General features: G+C 36.5%; 2 pseudogenes; both read right to left on the bottom strand.

Moving 5' to 3' along the window:
- LOC129634132 (elongation factor 1-alpha 1-like) overlaps positions 1–25,363 on the bottom strand; it is a 364,634-nt pseudogene that overhangs the window by 45,797 nt on the left and 293,474 nt on the right.
- On the bottom strand, positions 7,810–25,209 carry LOC129633936 (S-phase kinase-associated protein 2-like; annotated as a pseudogene).

The following is a 25,363-nucleotide window of genomic DNA, read 5'->3' as shown; positions in this document are numbered from 1 at the left end:
TTTTCTAAATGTTTCAACAACTCTAAAGTACAATAGAATGTAGCATTATTTGGCATTTGATTTGGAGCCAGCCTTTCTGTAGCCTGTAACATTTTATATAGGCTGTAATCACACTCATTCTATTTTGAAACTCAGACAATCATAAAGCTGGAGATCACTTCGAAATCAACCAGCTTTTCACACAGCTGCCATACTGTCTTGTGTAATATTTCAGATATGGAGAATATTCTGTTGGAAAAAGCGGCCTCTGCCAAATGATATAATGAGAATGCCGCTAGTCCCAAACAGGGTTAACAGAAAAATGTTTCATATTTGCAAAGTATTTAGATCACATCACAGGGCCTGACAACCTATGGTGGTTGGCAAACTACTACAGTAGTTTGAACCATTAGAATCCATAGGGGGACTACTCTAATATAGTTTCTCAGAATTACTCACTCTAAGGTAGCATTAGAAGATCCTGTCAACTATGAGCTAATGGGTCTTTTTAAAGGGAAAAAAATCATTGAATGAATAAAGCAATGAAATATGTATCTCAGTAGTAAATATGAATGACTGTTAAGGCATTGTGTGAAATGAAGACAGTTTGAGCTGGAACACGGTCACAGCACATGGTAACAATCTGTGGAGACCATTACCCAAAGCCAGGGTCTCTGCTGTGGGTCTCTTTTTCTGAGAACTGTTAGGACACATCAGGATTTGCTGTTTATGGAGATACCTCTAAAATGTATCTCAAAGTAAAGGTGCAAGGAAAAGCAAATAAAGGGACTCTCTAAACAAAGTCTTTTAAAGAATATGGGCTTTTGTACTCATTCCTTGATGAATCGCCACACATATCAAAGGCTGGGAGAGGGCTTCCCTGGTGGTCTAGTAGTTAAGAATCCACCTGCCAACTCAGGGGACACAGGTTCTATCCCTGGGCCAGGAAGATCCCACATGCCACTGTGCAGCAAAGTCCATGAGCCACAGCCACTGAGCCCACATGCCACGACTACTGAAGCCTGCGTGTCTACAGCCTGTGCCCTGCAACAAGAGAGGCTACTGCATTGAGAAAGCCCGCACACCGTAACAAAGAGTGGCCCCCACTCACCGCAACTCAAGAAAGCCTGCATGTAGCTATCAAGACCCAGCACAGCCAAGAATAAATAAATAAATAAAGCTGGGAGAAATCCTGCAGTAAAAAAGTCATTTTCACTTTCTTTCACCAATTAGGTCCTTCCTGATTCTTTTCATTTAACCTATTTCATCAAATCAACATATCATGAAGGTAATTTTCTTTATACACTTTGGGAGATGCTGCTCCAGAGTGTAATCCACAAGTGAATAGGACACTTGAACATTTCAAGCGATTCTCCCCTTTTCATTGACAAGAAAAATACTGAAAGGTCTTTTGGACCCAAGAGGGCCTTTATTACTTGCCTCATGATTTGTTAACAGCTAGTTTAATCGAATAATCCATTATGGGCTTGTCTCTGATTATAACTTCTGAGCAACTGTAATGCTACTTTCTTGCTAAATATGGAACTCCAAGGATTGTCTAACTTAGTGTCTAACTTAGGTTTTACAATTAAATATTTGACCTGTCGACTCTTTTTTATCTAGAGGAGAGAACAACTCTTACCTCTGTGTCTCAGAATAAAATTTATTATTGGTATTCAGGCAATGTGATTGCTTAATTGTAGGATTATTTTGGTGTATATTATTCAAAAGCTTACTGTATTACAGTTGATAAACTACACACCAAGAATATAAAGATGATTGTGTCACAGACCCTGACCCAAGAGGCATACAATAAAAAATAAAATTAAAAAACCAATCATATCATGATGATGATACTTTGTAGGTCATTGCAAAATATTGTAACACACTGACATTATAAGTTCTGTTTTGAAGGACTTGAGAACAATTCAAGAGGATGATAAACAAAAGGTGACTGTGTATTCTCCAAGTCAAAAGTCATTTATTTATTTATTTATTTATTTATTTATTTAAATATTTATTTAAAATATTTATTGAGCACCTGCTTTATGCTATACACCCTTCTGTGCATTAGAAGGGCACTGTGAATAAAAGGGACAAATACATTTGCTTCACAGAGATTATTTTTTAGTGGTAAAGACTATGCATGAGAAAAATACACAAACAAAAATAAATAAAGCACATATTCATTTAGAAAATGATAATTACTAAAAATAAAGAGGGCAAGAAAAGCAATCTGAAGAATCTGTGGCAGTAGACAAGGGTGAAATTATAGATAAGATGGCCAGGGAAATCCTCAACGAGGTGACTTTTGAGTAAAGTCCTGACGGAAGTGAGAGGACAAGCCCTGGGAACATATGGACACAGTTATTCCAGGCAGTGGGAGCTGTGAGGGCTAAGATCATAAGCTGTGCAACTGCCTAACATGTGTGAGGCAGTAAAGAGGCCAGTGTGGTCACAACAGAGGAGAGTGAGTGAGTAAAGGGAGATGAGGCCAAGGAGTGAGGGGTCCAGGCCTCTTGGGCCACTGTAATGACTCTGACTTTTACTTAAGTAAGATGACGAGTCATGGGTGCTGAGCAGAGAAGCACCATGATCCAACTTAGATATAACTGAATGTTAAATATAGCAGTCATATTGGTATGTTGAGAGTAGATGAAAGGAAAAGCAAAATAAGAGAAATACATTAGGACATTATTAAAATATACAAATGAAAGTCGATGGAAAATCAAGTCACAGTAATAGTTTGGAATCTGAGTATACTTTGAAGGATTTACTATTTAGATGTGACTTGAGCAATTTAGAACAGACAGTGTGATTTAAAAAATTAAGTCCAAATCACTCCACATTTCTTAATGGAGTTGCCATCAACTAAGTAACACATGGGGCTTCCCAGGTGGTGCTAATGGTAAAGAACCTGCCTGCCAATGCAGGAGATAAAAGTGACAAAGTTTTGATCCCTGGGTTGGGAAGATCCTTTGGAGGAAGAAATGGCAACCCACTCCAATATTCTTGCCTGGAGAAGAATCCCATGGACAGAGGAGTCTGGTGGGCTGCAGTCCATGTGGCACAAAGAGCCGGACTTAGCGCGAAGTTACAAAAGACCTAAGATGAATCACTTTCCTTAGAGGAGAAAATTTTCCTTAAAGTTTTATCACCCTTTATTTATGGCCCTTTGGACCCCTTCAAAAGCTTGGGAGGGGTCCTGAAAATATACTACATGAATCATTTTTCTGTACGATTTGCCAAAATAAGATATTTTAGCCAACTGCAATTTCTACTTCTTCTTCATCATAATTCTCCTGTTTAGTGGTGCTGGGATGGCTGCAGGTATTTTGAGGATCCAAATGAAGATAATTTGAGGACACGATTAGACTGAGCTTAATGGAATATATGTATCACTTCTGTGTATAGTTGTTATATAGCTAGTCATTTTCCTATACTCCCCCTACTGATGTGATGATTCATCTGGCATTGTGAAACACAAGGACAAGGCCAGACTTGCAAATAAACATACTCTGTGGCATCCAGGAATAAAACTATGGGTAACAGAGGAGAAACAAGGGTTGAAATGTACTAAACAATAATTTAGTATGTGGAAAATTCTTCTAGTAATCTTATGTATAAGATTGTAGACACAAGATTTCAAACTCATTGCCTCCTATTCCAAACGTTCTTTTCTATCCTGATTATGCTCAATGATACAGTTTACACAGCTATGACCAGAGAAAAATATTTTATGAGAATCATACAAAATAGAATTTTTCAGAATTTCTGTATTTGCAGAAGCACCACCATAAAGATTGAATGTATGTGTGAGGTCACACATTTTATGTATTCTAAAGTATCAGATCACATCTTAATATATCTGTTTCATCTCCTGAAGCTTGACAGTTTCTTAAAATGGTCCACAAAAATGCCACCTTGAAACTGAAATGGACTGAAAAATATGGATTTCAATCAGAAACTCCTATTTAAATTCATTGCTAAGTTGGTGGTGGTTGTATTGAGTAGACCCTTGTATTTTTGATTATCCAATTCACGACAAGAAGTGAAATCATATCAACATAAGGGAAATATATTTAACATTACTTCTCAATCGACACAAAATGGTGACATTAACAATTGCAACAACAACAACAAATAATAATATAGATCTGTTATAAAGAATCAGTGGCAAACTGATGAACGTCCGTGAACAGGTCAAATAGTATTTAAGATTGGAGAATACCCAAGAAAACTGTATGGTCCTTGAAATCTTACCATTCAGATAAGAAAATACTTGAAAAGGATTTTACCCAAATTTTATAATAATTCTAAAATTTTACATGGGATTTCCAATAACAGATTGTGAAGCAAAAAGAAAGATTTCTATCATATCAAAAATAATCATTTATGTTAGAGGAATAACAGAATTATCTTTTTCTTCTCTCTGATAAAATTTATATTTTTAAGTTATTTGGAATATGATGAGGTAATCAAAAAATAGAGGAGAGAAAGTATCATAGAGGGTTTTCAGTCGGTTTTATTAATAAAACATAGTATGCTAGTTTTCTGGATTTTGAAAACTTTAACATATTCATAAGTTTTTAAAATTTATAATTTGCTAACATTTCTTTTCTCATACATCTGTTTTGAGAAGCATGACAGAAAATGCCTGGATTGCTTTGAATAGATTGTAAGAAATATAGATGGTAGTGACTCTGTTACTGAAGACTTAGAATAAGGTGAGAAGTGTGATAATGAATATTGAAATTGTTTCAGAAAATATATGAATCATTATGAATAAACTGTTAGAAATATGGACGTGAAAGTTACTGCCAATGGGAGCTAAGAAGGAAGTGAGAAACAGTAGAAACGGGATCCTTTCTTAAAGTGGCGGTAAGTTTACTGGAAGTATGTCTTGCTGTTATGTGGAAAGCAGACTTTGTAAATGACAAAACTGAATATTTAGCTGAGATTTTTCCACACAAAATGTTGAAAATACAGCAACACTTACATATTTAGTTGGGGAAAGTGTTGAATGATCTTCTTGATATTTATAGTGAAATGTGAGAAGAATGAGATAAATTTAGGGTAAAACTGTTAAATAAATAGGAAGGAGGACTCAAGGATTTGAGAAATTTCCAGACTATCCAGATTGCAAAAGATACTAAAATTAAGAGAAAGTATGCTCTAGACAAAAAAACCTAGAGTATGATTGTACAACCTTTTGCCTATACCTCAGAAAGATCAAAAAGTCAGAGTATTCAGTCACATATAAGGCTCCTTAAAAAGACTAAGGGGTGTAGATCACAGATCTCATTTAAACTTAAAAGAATTTAGGAAGTTAAAAAGCAGAGACATTACATTGCCAACAAAGGTCCACAGTCAAAGCAATGGTTTTTCCAGTAGCCATGTACGGATGTGAAAGTTGGACCATAAAGAAGGCTGAGCACTGAAGGATTGATGCCCTTGAACTGTGGTGTTGGAAAAGACTCTTGAGAGTCCTTTGGACTGCAAGGAGACCAAACCAGTCAATCCTAAAGGAAATCAACCCTGAATATTCACTGGAAGGACTGATGCTAAAGCTGAAGCTCCAATACTTTGACTACCTTATGTGAAGAACTGACTCACTGGAAAAGACCCTGATGCTGGGAAAGATTGAAGGGGGGAAGGAAGGGGAAGACAGAGGATAAGATGGTTAGATGGCATCACCGACTCCATGGACATGAGTTTGAGAAAGCTCTGGGAGTTGGTGATACGGAAGTCTGGCATTCTATACAGTTCATGGAGTAGCAAAGAGTTGGACACGAATGAATGACTGAAGAACAAGGAAGCTTAAGGGCATTGTCTCTCATCCATGTGAGCAGTCATAACTGAGGATGAGATTGTCCAGGAAGATCTATGGACAAGCCTCTTGCTATGGACAGGAATCTTTTTTTTTCATTTTTTATTAAAAAAATGTGTTTTATTTTAAAACAAGTCTATAAAAGTAGAAATCACATACCAAAAATACAGATTACTCTGACGTGTTAGCAAAAAAGCTTATGGCTGGACTTGAGTTTGGAAGTACTATATGTGTGAGGGTATCTGGAAATCAGAGGCCAACTGGATCCTCCCTCCAGCCCATGTCACTAATCTGTAAACAATAATTTCAAATAGTATGTAGCACTTTTAAACTCCTACTAAACTGAAACCTAATCATTTCCCGTATAACACTACTTTGTAAAAATGTTCTTCCTTAGGTTTGAGCAGATAAGGGCACTTCACACCATTGTTTCTATCATTTGAAATATCTGATTTTTCAAAAAAGCAATGTTAAAGGAAATGATGAGTTTGGGCTTTTTGCTCCATTTTGAACATATGGAAAGGTCATTGATTTAAACAAGAAATTAGTGTTTTATGTTTTTTTTTTTTTTAAGTAGAGTTTAATCCTTTTGCTTCTATGTATTTAAAAAAAAATCACTGATACTATCAAAAGGTTCAGCACCCGAGTCTTAACTTACCAGCTGTGCTTATTGCTCTGAAACTGCATAGAACACACACCTGTTTCTAGTGTATATTCCTAATTGAAAGGAAAATGCAGTTCTTAGGGAACTCCAGGTCGAGAACTTTATAAAACAGGTTGTTAGAAACAATCACTGTGGAAGGTCATTAATATAAAAAAAGCCAATTTAAAATACTTGATTCCAGAGTGAAATAAACATAACTTCAAGAACCTCAGCAAAAAGGAAAATGGCAGGCATCCGCAGTTCAGAATTCCATCCGTTTCAAGAATCAGAGACTGACTGGTTCCCACCTCTCTAAAACAAAGCAAGTCATTTTAAAAGCTAAAGAACCCCGGTTAATATAATTTTATCATAAAGTCAGAAGTCCACAATTCAATTTCCTCAGCTAATTCAGAACGCTGGGAATATAGTACATAAAGGAAATAAAAGTATTAGTTGCTCAGTCATGTCCTGACTTTTTGCTACCCCATGGACTGTAGCCCACCAGGCTCCTCTGACCATGGAATTTTCTAGGCAAAAATACTGGAGTGGGTTGCCATTTCCTCCTCCAGGGGGGAAACTGTACATAAAGGAGACTTCATTAATGTGCATTAGAGGATACCCCAGGTTAAACTGTAATAGAAAACTGTCTCTTGAATCTTTGAAATGTATACTAGTTCTATACCTCTGGTTGGCTGATTGTTTCTTTATTTAGGTTTTAAGGTGAATGACCTGGGCATATTTGTTTCCATCAATACAATTGCTAATCTAAAGGTACACTTGAAATGTATATTTTTCTTACTATCCTCAGAAGAGATTGCTGCAAATCTACTCTATGATTCTCATTCTTTTCAGCTTACAATACAAATACCTTATTGTTTTTTGCAACCTATATCTTATAATAAAGCAGTGCTGAAAAATTAAATAGAAGAAAGTTCGGTTGCCATATAGGCTATGAAAATGATTTGCTGGTGGTTTTTTAAGCTTGATTCTAAATAGATTTACAAAAAAAGGACACTTGGAAGATGTGGTTCAAATTTTGCTATTGAAGGTATCTTGAAATTACAGGCTCACTCTCCCCAAAATTTCAAAAAGCATAGAGCTTAGGCTGTTAAGGGTATAGCAGTGATAAAAGCTTTCCTAGTCATTTCTAAAAAGCAAAACTTCATAGTTTTCTCTCTAATGATTCTCTAACATAGTAGAAAGAAGGCAATGGAAAACCAAGAATAAAAATAGCTGAGCTCTCCACAATTGGGCTTCCTGCCTACTTGCCATGTTGAAAGAAAAGAGGAGACACCATCTTGCAATAGAGGCTTCATAGACACCTGGGCTTCTCCAGTGACAGCTGGCATTTGATGCCTCATGTCTCTTGGTTCTTCTTGTTGCCAATGGTCAACCTGGCGATGGTGGTGAAATGAGAGCAATTAACCTGTAAATGAAGGAGGGCTTTCTTTAACAGTTGAAGAGTACTGTCTGCCACAGTTTCAAAGACTTGTAGTGTTTTTAATGTGGGAATTTTTCCAAATTCAAGTAAAGTTTCGGGTATTATGTTAAAGCACCAACTGAGTGATAGGTGTTGGAGGTAGTCGAGTTGTTAAAATTCTGGAAAGCAGTTGTTTTCAGCATGACACTATCGCTTAAGTCTAGGTGGACAAGACTGGGACATCTTCCAACTAAGGTAGAGACATCTAACCTCTGCAGATTCTTTCGATATTCGCTGAGATTCAGCTGGATGATGGTCTCTGACATGTGTGCAACAACCACCTGTACATGCTTTTCAGTGAAGTCACAGCACCAAGAGAGGTTCAGCTCATCCAATCTGGAAGAGCTGCTCAGCAAAGTCTTCAGGACAGATTCAGAGAATCCAGAACACCCAGAAAGGTTTAGTCGCAGTAAATCTGTATTTTGAGCAAGATTATCGACAATGGGGTCTGAAAGCCAGAGGCCTTCCAGGCTGAGATTCAGCAACTTGGAACAGTGAGACAGAAGGCTGTGCAGGTAGAGACATCGATCACAGAGTTCGACAGGTCCAGGTGCTGTAGACGAAAAGGGCCGAAATGTTCATCTAACGGTTGGTCCATAAATGATCATGGACAGCGGAAGGCAAAACACCCCTCGGGACAGCAGCCGACCAACCACGTCTGGGTGGAGGTTTCTTCCCGCGAGGTCTCCAATCTGCCAGAGAGACTCGTCAAACCTGGAGTGTCCTTATTTCCAGCACGTCTGTAAACGTAAGGGCAGGGACTCCCGTGTTCTCACAGTAAGAGTCGCTAGATGATACCATCTCTTACAAACACTGGAGACTTTCAGGAGTTCAGGAAGGCACAGACAGGAAAAGATTCCTAAGAGCAGCAGGTCTGGAAGGGAGTCCCAAGAAACACACAGTCCAGGGCCACTGTCTTCAGATCGCTATGGAAAGCAGGTGTGGCTCGTTCCACCCTAATCCTGCAGAGCTCCTGGACAGGAATCTCTGTGGCATAAATAGGAGATTCACAAGGTTTCAAGCACTTTATGCAAGAAGAAACACCACCAACTTGGACTGAAAAGGACAGAGAGTAGAAAATGAAAGAAGGGTGTAGCTGTGTACCCTCTCATGCTCCAAATATTAATGGCAGGAAACAGGCTAATAAAGCTACCCAGCTGCAAACACTTGATATTTTTCATGAAAAAAACAGGACTCAGATGGGAGATGCTCAAGCCTAGACAGTTGAATGATGAAACATACAGCATTATCCCCAGCTCTTGAAATCTAACAGAGTTTGCCAGGCTGAGTTTCAAAAGTTTTTGGGACTGGTAAGTACTTTTTTCCTTCCATTTTATCCATTTATGAACCACATATATGAAAATATTAACCTATTCCTATCTCACCGTGTATTATGGGAGCAGATAATTTGTTCTTTAGTTTCACAAGCCCATAGATGGGGAGAAACTATACCAGGAAGAGATTATCAGAGAGTCTCAAATATATCTAATTTAGATAATACAGATGATGATATATAGAATTTTTACTTTATGAGATACAGATAAGACGTTGGCCTTTAAGTTGATGCTGTAATGCATTAAGACTTTTGAGGATATTGGGATGTGTTGTATATATTTTTTATATGGGAAGAATGTGAATGTTTTGGAGCCAGAAGGTAGACCATAGTAGGTAGAATAATATTCCCCCAAGATATCCATGTTCTAATGCCTGGAGCTTGTGAATATGTTAATTTATACACCAATAGAGACTACAGATGTGATTAAGAATATGGAATCTGAGATAGAGAAATTATACTGTAAAAAAAAAATATATATATATATATAAATATATATAAAGGAAGGTTATAGTCCATGGGGTCGCAAAGAGTTAGACATGATTGAGCGACTACCCTATACTGGGACCTATGAGAAGCAAACTGTCCTTCCTACATATATATACATATATATTTAACAGTATAATTTCTCCAGGAAAATTATTTCCTGGCTGTGGTCAAAGAAAGATATGATGATGGAAGAGGACTCAGACAGATGACAAGGACTTGGACTGCCATTACTGGCTTCGAAGATGAATGAAGGGGAACATTAGCTGTAAGTAGTCTGTGGCCTGTAGAAGCTGAGAATGACCCTTAGTTTATAGCCAGTGAGAAAAAGGGACCGAAGTCCTGAAACCACAAGGGACTAAGTTCCCCCAACAACTCAAATAAGTAAGTAAATATATCATGCCGCAGAGAAGACAGAAAGGAGAGTAGCCCTGTGGATGTCTTTATTTTAGTACAGTGATACCTGGATTAGATTTGTAACCTATAGAATTGTAACATAAAATCTTGTGCAGATTAAGCCATTAAATTTTTCATAATTTGTTATGGCAATAACAGAAAGCCAATACAGATGTTACTGAAAACTGTGCACTTACTATTTATAAAGTAGCATGAAATTCAGTGCAACTGTAACACAAAGTAGGTAGTTAGGAATGGCAAGTGAGGTGATGAAGCTATCAAGAAGGATGGGACCAGATTATGCAAAAAGCTTTTCATCTAATGGGATTCTTTGTTACATTAAGTGGAGACCAACCACTGATATATTAGGTAAAAAAAAAGAAACATTTTGGAAAATGACCAAAAAGCAAAGCAACTCTAGAAGGCCAAAAGCAAAACTGACCCAGAACAATGCTTCCACCACTACTTGGCACACTGAGTGCACAAATGAGTGCATTTTAGCCATCACTTTGATTTCGCTTCTTCCTGGTGGCTCAGATGGTAAAGCGTCTGTCTGCAATGCAGGAGACCCAGGTTCGATCCCTGGGTTGGGAGGATCCCCTGGAGAAGGAAATGGCAGCCCACGCCAGTATTCTTGCCTGGAAAATCCCATGGACTGCGGAGCCTGGTAGGCTACCATCCATGGGGTTGCAAAGAGTCAGACACGACTGAGTGACTTCACTTCACTTCACTTGATTTTGCCTCAGTTGCTGCAAATTCTGTTCTGGACACAGATGTTCCGAAAATCAAGCCCAGATTAAGTGCACACACTCCACACTCTTTCTACCAGAAAGTTGATGGAAAAAGCATAGGTCCCTCTGACTGCTACAATGAAAAACAGGAAACTTGCTACTGCAAAATTATACTAGAGGGAGAATTGGAAAATAGGAAGGGGAAATTGTCACTGAAAATGACAAATTTATCAACTTTTGAATGTTTAGCAAGACTATTAGTAGATGTAAGCATAAAAGACCAAGGCTAATCTACCAGACCTATGAAGTAATTTAGGAATGTATAGTAACAGTAAATCACATACAATTGCCACTATGTTCTCATTAATAAAAGAAACCACAGAGAGAAAAGGGATGCATAATAAAAAAAAACTATCAATCAATCCTGAAGAAAAAGAAATTATTTTCTGCCTGGTGAAACTTGTAAATTCTTATAATCAGGTAGTCTACAAGTTTTCAGAGTGAGTGAGGAAGGTGAATATGTGGTTGAACATGAGCAATGACTCGGAAAAAGAATTCAAGAGTATGAGAAACAGTTACGCACATGTGCCTCTCCATGGATGCTAAAGTAAACATCACTAAGCAGGTTGATAGTTTAGAAATCCAGATACAAAGAAACTTTGATATCATCCTGTGCTGGGAAAGTAAGGTTCCTTTAGCTAGTAACATCAAAAAGCTATCATTTACTGGGCATGTACTGCATTCAGGCGCTCTACTAATTGTTGGCATGATACCCTCACAGAATCTTTATAAACAGAGATTGTTTTATAAACAGATTTTTTTTATAAACAGAAATCCTGAATTACAGAAAGATTTGGGAATTTGAGTTCATAAAAATATCACAGGTTAGGTCAAGACCTAAACTGAGTCTACTATGACTCAAAATTCTGTATTTTTTCTATATAGTTTCCATACTAAATTTATTAATTAGGTCTTTTCAGTGCGACTATATGATAAGATTTATGCCAATCAGTGTTTCACTTCAAATACTACTCAAAATTTGGCTGTAAAATGGATATATGCCAATAACTAACATGAACCATGATAAACAGTGTTAGACTTAATGTTGACATATGTGTAACATGTGCTATTCTAAAGAATTTCTTCACTGAAAATTTTTGATACTGATCCTTTCCTAAGAACAGCATGTCTACAGCTCTACTCATAGGGATTACTGCCAACACCTTGATTTTAGCTCATGGTGATTTTAGACGTATGCTGAATTTCTAACCTACAGAATTGTAAAATAATATATTTGTGCTCCTTAAGCCATTACATTTGTGATTACAGCAGCAAAAGAACACTAATACAAAACCATCCCAAATAAAATCCCACACCCAGATGACTTTACTGGTGAATTCTCTCAAAAGTTTAGAGAGGAACTAATCCTACTTAAAGTTTTCTAAAAAATAGAAGTAAACTAGACAAAGGTGTCACAAGAAAGCTACAGACCAAAAGTTCAACTAAATACTAATAACAAACCAAATCCAGCAAAAAGATTATTCACCATGACCACGCAGAACTTTCTGCTGGAATACAAGACTGGATAGAAAATAAAATGACTCCCTCACCCTGATACTTGCTATCTTGAAAACCCACAACTATCACTATATTTAGTGGTAAAATATTGAATAATTTCCCTTTAAAAAGAAAGAAAAATCCAAAAGAATTTACAGAACAAGTCAAAACATAAGAATAATAAATGTTTTTATTGAGTCAAAAAAAAAATAAATAAAATAAAGTTAGGAACAAGATACCCACTCTCACCTGGATGTTCTAGCCATAGGAATTAGGCAAAAAAGAAATAAAAGGCATTCAAATTGGAAAGGAAGAAGAAAACCTATTCATAGATGATGTGCTCTTGCACACAGAAAATCTTGAATAATATAGAAAAAATAATCCTAGAACTAATTAATAAATTTAGCAAAGGTGTAGGATATGAGATCTATATACACTTAATTTCTATGCTCTAGCAGTAGACCAATCAAAATGCAATTAAGAAAGCAATTCCATTCATGGTAGCAGCAAACATAACAAAACACTTAGGATTAAATTTAAAGAAGTATAAGATATATACTTTTAAAGAAGTATAAGATGTATACTTTTAAAGAAGTATTAAAATCTACAAAACATTGTTGAACATAATTTTAAGAGAACTAAATAAATGGAAGACCATCCAATATTCAGATGACTTGAAAGACTTAATGTTAAGATGGAAATACATTTTGTATTTTATACAGTTTTATAAATAAAGTTGAAGAGAGAATAAATGGGTATTTTTGAAAGGTAGAAAACTACCTTTCAAAATTGACTCCAGTAGAGACAAAAGGCTTAGACTGAATAAAGGCAATAGAATAGATAGTAAGAGATTAAAGAGTTCTCCCAGCATCAGGCCCATATGATTTTATAACAATTATCATTAAGAAATGCTTACATATAAAATAAAATTTAAATTAGTCTAGATCATAGAAAACTTGAGGAAAACATTCAAACTTACTTTTATGAAATGTATGTAACACAGTTCTCAAAACCTGATAAAGAAAACTATAGAGGTGTTCACGTAAAGTATTTTTTTTTATTTTATTTTATTTTTAAACTTTACATAATTGTATTAGTTTTGACAAATATCAAAATGAATCCGCCACAGGTATACATGTGTTCCCCACCCTGAACCCTCCTCCCTCCTCCCTCCCCATACCCTCCCTCTGGGTCGTCCCAGTGCACCAGCCCCAAGCATCCAGTATCGTGCATCGAACCTGGACTGGCGACTCGTTTCATACATGATATTTTACATGTTTCAATGCCATTCTCCCAAATCTTCCCACCCTCTCCCTCTCCCACAGAGTCCATAAGACTGTTCTATACATCAGTGTCTCTTTTGCTGTCTCGTACACAGGGTTATTGTTACCATCTTTCTAAATTCCATATATATGCGTTAGTATACTGTATTGGTGTTTTTCCTTCTGGCTTACTTCACTCTGTATAATAGGATCCAGTTTCATCCACCTCATTAGAACTGATTCAAATGTATTCTTTTTAATGGCTGAGTAATACTCCATAGTGTATATGTACCACAGCTTGCTTATCCATTCATCTGCTGATGGACATCTAGGTTGCTTCCATGTCCTGGCTATTATAAACAGTGCTGTGATGAACATTGGGGTACACGTGTCTCTTTCCCTTCTGGTTTCCTCAGTGTGTATGCCCAGCAGTGGGATTGCTGGATCGTAAGGCAGTTCTATTTCCAGTTTTTTAAGGAATCTCCACACTGTTCTCCATAGTGGCTGTTCTAGTTTGCATTCCCACCAACAGTGTAAGAGGGTTCCCTTTTCTCCACACCCTCTCCAGCATTTATTACTTGTAGACTTTTGGATCACAGCCATTCTGACTGGTGTGAAATGGTACCTCATAGTGGTTTTGATTTGCATTTCTCTGATAATGAGTGATGTTGAGCATCTTTACACACACACATACACACTCACACACACACCTCTTAACTCAAAATCTAGCATCTTAATAAAAAAGTCAGGAAAAAATGAAAAGCTACCCGATTTCTCCACTGATGTTTAACACTATGTTGAACGTACCCACAAGTGCAATTAGACAAAAGAAAGGAAGATAGATATTACGATTGCAAAGGAGAAGGTAAAATAATTTATTGCAACAATCGGTCAGTTCAAACTTACAAATGTGTACTTTCATTTTGCCACAATTAGGTATAGAATTTTATAAATGGCAAGTTATATATCAGCACACAAGACTCAAAAAGCTTCATGCATACAAAAAAATATAATAGGCTTCATTTACAATGGTGAAATCAATGAGTAAGTTGGCACTCCATTTTCTAAGATAGGAGTACAATGTCACAAAGAATCTCTGTCCCTCAAAAAGATATGTTCAAGTCCTACCGCCTGGAACCTGTGAATGAATGTAGCCTTATTTAGAATTAAACTCTAATCAAGTTAGTCATTAGGATGGGTCTTAATCCAATATGACTGGTGTTCTTCTAAGAAGAGAAAACAGAGACATAAGGAAAGAAAAAAGCCATGTGATGACCAAGGGAGAAACTGGAGTGATGATTCTATAAACCAGGGAACACCAAGGATGGCTGGCAAACACCAGAAACTAAAGGTTCTTTCCCTAGAGGCTTTTAAAGAGGGGATGGACCTACTACACTTTGAGTTTGGATTTCTAGCTTCTAGGACTATGACACAAAATTGTGTGTTGTTTAAAGTCATTCAGTTTATGGTACTTTGTTGTGGTAACACTTGATAACTCATAAAGATAACTATCTTTCCTAAGTTAATATATATTAAGTTTAACATGAGTCCAAGTTTCTTTGAAAGAACAGACAAGTTAGGATAACTGGAAAATTTTTGGAGAACAAGAACAGTGTTAACAGAGTAGCCTCATTAATCATTAAATGGAATACAAAGTCTCTATAAATAAAACAGCGTGTTATGTGTTAGTTGCTCAGCCACGTATGACTCTTTGCAATCCCATGGGCTATAGCCCACGACGCCCCTCTGTCTGTGGGATTCTCCAGGCAAGAATACTGGAGTGGGTAGCCATACCCTTCTCCAGGGGATCTTCCTGACCCAGGGATCGAACACAAGGTTCCTGCATTGCAGGCAGTTTCTTTATCCTCTGAGCCACCAGGGAAGCCCTAAAACCATGTGGAACTGGTGTATAAATATAAAGAACCATAGAAAAGAATAGAAAATGCCAGAAATATACCCAGCTGCATATGGGAATTTAACATATGATAAAGGAGGCTTCCCAAACTATTAAGGATAAGGTCAATTTTTTAAATAAATGGTTTGAGGATAATCAAAAAGAAAAAAACTGGATCCATTTCTCATATCACACCCCAGGATAAATCCCAAATTAACTAGCTATCAAACATTAAAATAAAAAACACACATATTGTAGGCAGGTTCTTTATCGCTTGAGCCATTGGGGGAAAAAGTATAAAAATAATACGTGGATGAATTTCTCTACAAGCTTAAATACAGAAAATGTCTTCATTTCAATTCAGTCATTCAGTTGTGTCCAACTCTTTGTGACCCCATGGACCGCAGCATGCCAGGCCTTCCTGTCCATCACCAACTCCCGGAGCTTGCTCAAATTTGTGTCCATTGAGTCAGTGACACCATGCAACCATCTCATCCTCTGTCATCCCCATCTCCTCCTACCTTCAATCTTTCCCAGCATCAAGGTCTTTTCAAATGAGTCAGTTCTTCACATAAGATGGCCAAAATATTGGAGTTTCAGCATCAGTCCTTCCAATGAATATTCATGACTGATTTCCTTTAGGATTGATTGGTTTCATCTCTTTGCAGTTCAAGGGACTCTCAAGAGTCTTCTCCAACACCACAGTTCAAAAGCATCAATCCTTCAGTGCTCAGGTTTCTTTATAGTACAACTCCCATATCAATACATGACTACTAGAAAAACCATAGCTTTGACTAGAAGATGTCTTATGTCTCAATACTTAGAAGCAATAAGGAAAGTAAAGGTTAAATTTAACTATATAAATCAAAATACTATGACCAAAGTAACACATATGTAAAGGTATATATACATACAAATATACACATATAGATTTAAACAAATGACAAATTGGTGAAAAATATTGTACCTTGCATCACAGAAGAAAAATTAGTGCTTCCTTTACATAAAAAAAAAATTTAAATAGGAAAGAAAAAATCAATAACCTGGTATAAAAATGTGCAAGAGGTGTAGCATACAGTTCTCAATAAAATGACATGTCAATAGTCCTTAAATACATTAAAAGATGACCAACTTTTCTATCAGAGAAATGTATAATTTATACCATGAGATATAAATTCCCATTTACATATTGAAACATCCAGAAATTTGACATGCTCTACTGGTGTGAAACAAGCACTCCTCACAGACTATTGGTAAGAATCTAAAACTGTGCAACCTTTATTGACAGAAATGTATCAGTATCTAGAATTATGTATACATTTACTCTTTTCTAGCATTTGCATTTTAGGATTCTTTCCCAAATGAGGGAATACCAAATGACAAAAGATATACTTTCATATAAGTCTAGTCAACATGTTCTTTAACACTATTACCATGTTGCTTATTTTTTATAGTTATAGTTATAATATTGTATTAGTTTCAGATATATAACAAAGTGATTCAGTTAATATATATTTTTCAGATCATTTTTTTCTTATAGGTAATTATAAGATATTGAATATAGTTCCTTATTCAGTTCAGTCACTCCATCATGTCTGACTCTTTGCGACCCCATGGACTACAGCACACCAGGCCTCCCTGCCCATCACCAACTCCCAGAGTTTACTCAAACTCATGTCCATTGAGTCGGTGATGCCATCTAACCATCTCATCCTCTGTCATCTCCTTCTCCTCCCACCTTCAATCTTTCCCAGCATCAGGGTCTCCAGGCCAGAATACTGGAATGGTTAGCCTTTCCCTTCTCCAGGGGATCTTCCCAACCCAGGGATCGAATGCAGGTCTCCTCCATTACAGGTGGATTCTTTACCAGCTGAGCCACAAGGGAAGCCCATATAGTTCCTTATACTATACAGTAAATCCTTACTGCACATCTATTTTATGTATAGTAGTTTGTATCTGTCAACCTGTATTTCTAATTATCTGTATATTTTTAGATTCCATAGGTGATATCATATACTATTTGTCTTTCTCTAACTTATTTCACTTAGAATGATATTATTTGTGTCTATCCATGTTGCTGCAAATGCCAACATTTAATTCTTTTTATGGCTGAGTAATATTCCATTGCATGTATCACAGGTCAGGTATATAGGTAAATATACTGCATATTCTTAAACCAATTGTCTATTCATGGCACTTGGGTTGTTTCCATATCTTGGTTATTATAAATAGTGCTGCTATGAACAATGGGGTTGATGTATCCTTTTTTAATTTTTAAAACATTTTCTTGGGGTATATTTGACTTACAATGTTCTATTAGTTTCAGGTATTCAACAAAGTGAGTCAGTTATACAGATACATATATGCACTCTTATTTTCAAGATTCTTTCCCATATAGGTCATTACAGAGTATTGAGTGGAGTATACAAGTTTAGCAGGTTCTTGTTTCCTATTTTATATCTAATAGCATGTATATGTCAATCCCAATCTCCCAATTTATCCCTCCCCTCTCATTTCCTTGTAACCATAAGCTGTTTACCTTTGTGACTCTACTTCTGTTTTATAAATAAGTTTGTTTCCACCCTTTCTTTTAGATTCCACAAGTGATATGATATTTGTCTCTCTGTGTCAGACTTCCTTCACTCAGTATGACAATCTCTTAAGTCCACCCATGTTGCTGCAAATGATGTTATTTCATTCTTTTTCCATGGCTGAGTAATATTCCACTGTATATATGTACCACATCTTCTTTATCCTTTCCTTTGTCAATGGACACCTAGGTTGCTTCCATGCCCTGACTGTTGTAAATAGTGCTCAATGTACAGTGGGGTTCATGTATCTCTTTGAGTTATGATTTTTTCTGGCCATGTGCCCATGAGCGGCACTGTTAAATCACATTGTGGCTCTATTTTTTTTAAGGACCCTATATACTGTTTTCCATTACCACCAATAGTGTAGAGGGTTCCCTTTTCTCCATACCCTTCTCAGAATTTATTTTTTGTAGACTTTTTGATAACAGCCATTCTGACAGGTGCAAGGTGAAACTTCATAGTAACTTTGATTTGCTTTTAAGAAAGGCATGCCAAACATGCTCAAACTACAGCACAATTGCACTCATCTCACATGCTAGTAAAGTAATGCTCAAAATTCTCCAAGCCAGGCTTCAGCAATATGTGAACTGTGACCTTCCTGATGTTCAAGCTGGTTTTAGAAAAGGCAGAGGAACCAGAGATCAAATTGCCAACATCCCCTGGATTATGGAAAAAGCAAGAGAGTTCCATAAAAACATCTATTTCTGCTTTATTGACTATGCCAAAGCCTTTGACTGTGTGGATCACAATAAACTGTGGAAAATTCTGAAAGAAATGGGAATACCAGACCATCTGACCTACCTCTTGAGAAATCTATATTAAGGTCAGGAAGCAACAGTTAGAACTGGACTTTGACTGTGTGGATCACAATAAACTGTGGAAAATTCTGAAAGAGATGGGAATAACCAGACCACCTGACCTGCCTCTTCAGAAACCTATATGCAGGTCAGGAAGCAACAGTTAGAACTGGACATGGAACAACAAACTGGTTCCAAATAGAAAAAGGAGTATGTCAAGGTTGTATATTGTCACCCTGCTTATTTAACTTATATGCAGAGTACATCATGAGAAACGCTGGGCTGGAAGAAACACAAGCTGGAATCAAGATTGCCGGGAGAAATATCAATAACCTCAGATATGCAGATGACACCACCCTTATGGCAGAAAGTGAAGAGGAACTAAAAAGCCTCTTGATGAAAGTGAAAGTGGAGAGTGAAAAAGTTGGCTTAAAGCTCAACATTCAGAAAACTAAGATCATGGCATCTGGTCCCATCACTTCATGGGAATTAGATGGGGAAACAGTGGAAACAGTGTCAGACTTTACTTTTTGGGGCTCCAAAATCACTGCAGATGGTGACTGCAGCCATGAAATTAAAAGAGGCTTACTCCTTGGAAGGAAAGTTATGACCAACCTAGATAGCATATTCAAAAGCAGAGACATTACTTTGCCAACCAAGGTCCATCTAGTCAAGGCTATCGTTTTTCCTGTGGTCCTGTATGGATGTGAGAGTTGGACTGTGAAGAAGGCTGAGTGCTGAAGAATTGATGCTTTTGAACTGTAGTGTTGGAGAAGACTCTTGAGAGTCCCTTGGACTGCAAGGAGATCCAACCAGTCCATTCTAAAGGAGATCAGCCCTTGGTATTCTTTGGAAGGACTGAAAACTAAAGCTGAAACTCCAATACTTTGGCCACCTCATGCGAAGAGTTGACTCATTGGAAAAGAATCTGATGCTGGGAGGGATTGGGGGCAGGAGGAGAAGGGGACAACAGAGGATGAGATGGCTGGATGGCATCACCGACTCAATGGGCATGAGTTTGAGTGAACTCCGGGAGTTGGTGATGGACAGGGAGGCCTAGCGTGCTGCAATTCATGGGGTCACAAAGAGTCTAACACGACTGAGTGACTGAACTGAACTGAATAAATAACAATGTTGAGCACTTTTTCATCTGCCTGTGGGTCATCTGTCTTTTTGGAGAAGTGTCTGTTTAGGTCTTCTTCCCATTTTTCCATTGGGTTGTTTCCTTTTTTGATATTGAGTTTTAAGAGCTCTTTGTATTGGATATCAACCCCTTATTTGTAGCATTGTTTGCAAATATTTTCTCCCATTCCATAAGCTGTCTTTTCATTTTGTTGATGGTTTCTTTTGCTCTGCAAAAACTTCTAAGTTTGATTAGGTCTGAACTGATTATTTTTGCTTTTTATTTTTGGCCTTCAGAAACTGATCTAAGAAAATATTGCTATGATTTATGCCCAAGAATTTTTTTGCCTATATTCTGTTCTAGGAGTTTTATGCTATCATGTCTTAAATTTAGGTCTTTAAACCATTTGTTTAGTTTATTTTTGTACATAGTATAAGGGAATATTCTAAATTCATTGATTTGCATGTGGTTGTCCAGTCTTCCAAACACCATTTGCTGTTTTTAATACATTTTGTCTTGCCTCCTTTGCATAGATTAAGTGATCATAGGTATGTGGATTTATTAAAAAGTTTTGATACATCTCACAGTGACACAGATACTGCAGTGCTTAAAAATCCTGTTGTTTTAAGTACTGTCTAATTTTTCCGGCTTCTCCATTAATGTCCAAAGTTACTCAAATTGCTACTATCACTAATTTTTCTTTTCTTGTCTACCTTGCTTTCTATCTCACTTCACTTCGGCTTCTTCCTAAAGTAAAAAATATTTTTATTTTCAATTACTTCCCTGAATCTTTATTCTTTAATTTTTATCCTGTTACTCCTAAGTGTTGCTTATACAATTTTTTGACTACATAATTTGTTTTTCTTTCATTATCATTTTCACTTTCAAATGTTATTTCATAATCCAACTAGGATCAATGCCTGCTTCTCCTGATGTGAAAATTAATGTTAGTCTTTTTGACCTAACATTTCCTAGAAAAGAATCCCTTCTAAGTAACATGTGAAAATGGAGACTTTTCTGTCTCTCAGCAAATAAAACACCTTCCTACTAGAAACCATTTATTATGACTTGCAACCAACTGTTCTTTCCACTCTTACTACCCTTTATCGTAATTATAACAATCTCTCATTTTTCTATATTAAATAGAATAAAAGGCCAACAACATCTGAGATATGAAACTCTTTCCTCCAACATAGTTGAGATCAAAATTTATTTTCATAATATTGAATTTTTATTTTAATTTTCAATACTGACAATTTAGAAATGTTTCCACTTCATAGTTTATTCATGATTATAATATTTAAATATTTATGATTGTTGTCAAATTTGGGAAACTCTCAAGTTTCTTTCATATATAAATTATACAGCTTCGCAGTATTTCAAGTTTTACTGTGCAGTGGCTAATATTAAATATCCTTCGAATTGAAAACATTAGCTAGTGTGCCAATTATTGGAAATGGGTACCCCTTTGCCACTATATAGCTCAATATTAGTTTCTCTTCTACTGTGCATATACTTTCATTACCCAGGGATATAGAACATGTTCACATTATAGTGAGATTCCTGGCTCTAAACTTTAGGCTCATAAGTCAGGCAAATCAGCACAGCAGGTGCAAAAGTGTTTCTGGACACCATTCCTCCACCAGGATAGCCAGAAATAAATAAACAAATAGTAAATGAAAAGGACCATAAACCATAAATATATTCCAGTAAGCTCATCATCTCTTTGGCTATAACCCACACATCCCATTCCAATACATCTGAGTAAAGAAAAAGTATAATAAGCAGGAAACCAGTGTTATAAAAGATGGTGTGTGCTGTGCTCAGTCATGTCTGACTTCTTACAACCCTATGGACTAGCCTTCCAGGCTTCTCTGTCCATGGGATTTTCCAGGCAAGAACACTGGAGTGGGTTGCCATTTCCTCTGTCAAGGGATCTTCCCAACCCAGGGACTGAACCTTCATCTCCCACATCCCCTGCATTGCAGGTGGATTCTCTTACTGCTGAGCCATCGGGGAAGCCCTTCAAAGATAGTGGGGCCTAACTAATTGCACTTAAAATACTTTATTTCTAAAGAATATGTTCAGGATGGGGAACACATGTATACCTGTGGCAGATTATGTAAAGTTTAAAAATAAAATAAAATTTAAAATCTTCAAAAAAAATAAATAAATAAATAAAAATAAAATAAAATGCAAATAGAAAAAAAAATAAAGAATATGTATATATTCCAATCACTTTGCTCAAAATACACCTGAAGCTAACACAGCATTGTAAATTAGCTATACCTCATTTTTAAAAATAAAATACTTCATTTCTGAAAATTTACAGAAGTGTTCAACCACATGAATATATTACTAAAACCCCTCTCATGAGAAGCAAAGGAATCTGAAGCTTAAGCTTTCTATTAACTTCACAATAAACCCACCTAGGAATAGAATGCATAGTTTTAGAAGTAGGAATCAGAACTTCTAATATCAATTCTATGCTCATGAAAATTCTCTAGAAGATAATGAAATATAATGCAATGAGATAATTCAATGTGATGCCCAATTAAGAATTTGTTTAAGGGCATCAGATGGGTTGGGAGTAGGGTGAGGGGTGATACTGATGAGAAGAAATGCAGCTAATAGAGAAAATAAATAAACCCAGCCTGGTGATTCCAATGATCAAAAAGTTACAATGGTTCAGACCATTTCTTTAGAGTTTACCCTAGAGCAGGCCCTTTTCCCTTCTTATATTATAAACTGGGTAGAGGCAACAAATGCTCAATTTATGTGCACTTGTGATCCACAAAGCATTTATTAGCTCACTTTACCATGAATTGTGACAGTATTAAAGTGTGTGTTCTAAACCTTAAGACTTTGAAAATTCCATTCCAATAGCTCTTGCTTGGAACACATTTTCTAATGTTATAAAGAATCTGTTGCATGAAATTTTAAAAAATGTGTCTGTGAAATCTGGATAAGTTTTAGTTCTTTTTTTTTCCCTCCAGTCTAATGAAGTGAACGAGAGGGCTAGGAGTCATTTTCTATTTTAAAATACTCTAAGTATAACTTGTCCTCAACTAAATTGCCCAATAAATGAACATCTTAAGCTTACATTTTCCTGAATAAAAGCTCTCAACAGGAAACAAAACAATATTAAAAATCTAGTTAATACATATAAGCTTAAAGCATTTCTATAGGAAAATAGGGAAAGGACTCATTTTATTTTCAGGAATGAAACATTATTACAGAACTCTGTTCAATCTTAAGTCTAAAGATACAATAACATGGTCATTTAAAGCACATATAGAGTTTAAAAAGCAATCCAGTATACAGATCCATTAACATAACATTTCTACTGGTTCTGTAGATAGTGAAAATTTCCTATTATACTCACACTGGCCTTTATTACATGTCTTTTTATGAACACAATCATTTCATAGTCCATTTGGTTTGATTTTGGCCAGGAGACCAATAACAAGTGGCTCATTATTCCCAGAAACATCTCCATCCTTAATTCAAATGAAGAGCTCATGTTCCCAAGTACTTAGCATAAAATTATTGAAGATTTCAGAAGCTTGTGGCTTTAACTTCTGACTGTGAGGCCTCAGAAAATATTTTATCAAGTTATGCTTCAACCACTAAAACTTTTAAAATTAAAATGTGAGTGATGAAAGAAATAAAAATAAAACCTCAGATCATAGTCAGGTGCCAAAGCTGAATTTTGAAAATCAGAAAATGCCACTAAGTGCAAATACTCTATGTTTACATTATATTTACATACTCCCTTACAGACTACAATTTTGCCTCCCTCAAGAGTCTACACCCACTTGATTGCTAACTTTCCTCCTTGCTCCTGACCCCTTATGATAATAGTTTTACTAAAACAGTAAATTTCCTCAGTTTTTCCCATCCATACTTCCAGACTCATCTTCTCTTTTTCTCCTTGTTGAATACTGAGTATAACTTAGCAAATAAATGCCTATTGTCTGCCCCTACTTTAAACTCCCTCCAGTGTTTTAATAATACTCATAATGCTAATATGCATATCGACAAAGTATTCCCTATTAGGAATGGACTCCATATTTCTTTCTATGCTAATATGCAGGTCGTTTATCTTCTTTCCATTTGTGAGACCCAGAATCATTATCTTGATATGTGTCTGTGACATGATACCTTAAAAATCATTCAACGTAGCTCACAGCATGTAAAATATGTGTAGGACCCCACCCCATCCCTCATCACATCCCAAACTTGCCCTCTGCCTTAGACAATTTCAACAAATTATAAAAGTTTGAAAAGGAATGACTATTGATTCTCAAAAAAGCATTTAAAGGCAGCCAATAAAATCTATAAAAATGCATCAGGAATCTATGCCACAGAACTGCAGGCTAGAAATCACAAATAAATGTGCTCTTGCCTTTGTCGTAGGTGAGCTTTACAGGCTTTCAACACCTTATCTCGAATCACTTCACTCTTCTCAATGAAATGCTGAGAGGCCCCCACCTTGCTCAAACTGCTTTCTCCCCCTAAATCCATTTGCAGGCCGTTCAATCCTTCTATCTGAGGGGAATGAGTGAACTGAAATCTTTTGTGAGATCCTAAGAAAAGAAAAGCATGCTACTCTACCCCGAAAGTTAACCAACTCAGGGGTTTCATTATGTTTTCATTTGAGCAAAGTGCAGTAAGACAACTCAGGCCTGGGGGACAAGAATAATATCTTATATCTCTTTGATGTGCTCACACAATCTAATACTGTGCCAGCGTGCAGCGTTCAGTCAAAAAGACAAATGGCATACAAACTACTCGAGAGCATAAATCTAAAGTGTGTGGCGTTCCGCTATTGCCATGGTCTCAGATGCCTCCTGTATTGTGTGGCCAAAGACCACCGCTGCCACAGAGGGGAAAACCATCAGTTAAAAAAATGAAATAAGTATTTACATTTTAAATTTCATGTCAGGAATGCACACTTAACTCACAAATGGCTTCAGAATTTTTCTTTAACAGATTAAAAAATTTCCATACCTTTCCACATAGATGTACATACACCTACACAGCATAGGTTGACCAGATGTAAGCCGGCAGCTCTAGCAGGAAGTAAAAACAAATCATCTCCCATGGTAGAACATCCCCAATAATTTCTATTTTGAGAGACTTTGTATAAAAGCTAGATGTCCAGTACAAGTTTATCTTGTCTGTAAGGATTCTGTGATGTATTTCATTTTTACAGTATTGTTGAATGTCTATTCAATAATATCTTTGTGTTAAGATGT

Source organism: Bubalus kerabau, chromosome 19 (genome assembly GCF_029407905.1).
Source record: "Bubalus kerabau isolate K-KA32 ecotype Philippines breed swamp buffalo chromosome 19, PCC_UOA_SB_1v2, whole genome shotgun sequence".
NCBI lineage: Eukaryota > Metazoa > Chordata > Mammalia > Artiodactyla > Bovidae > Bubalus > Bubalus kerabau.
Note: the sequence above shows the minus strand (reverse complement) of the source record. Positions and strands in the feature narration are given on the sequence as shown.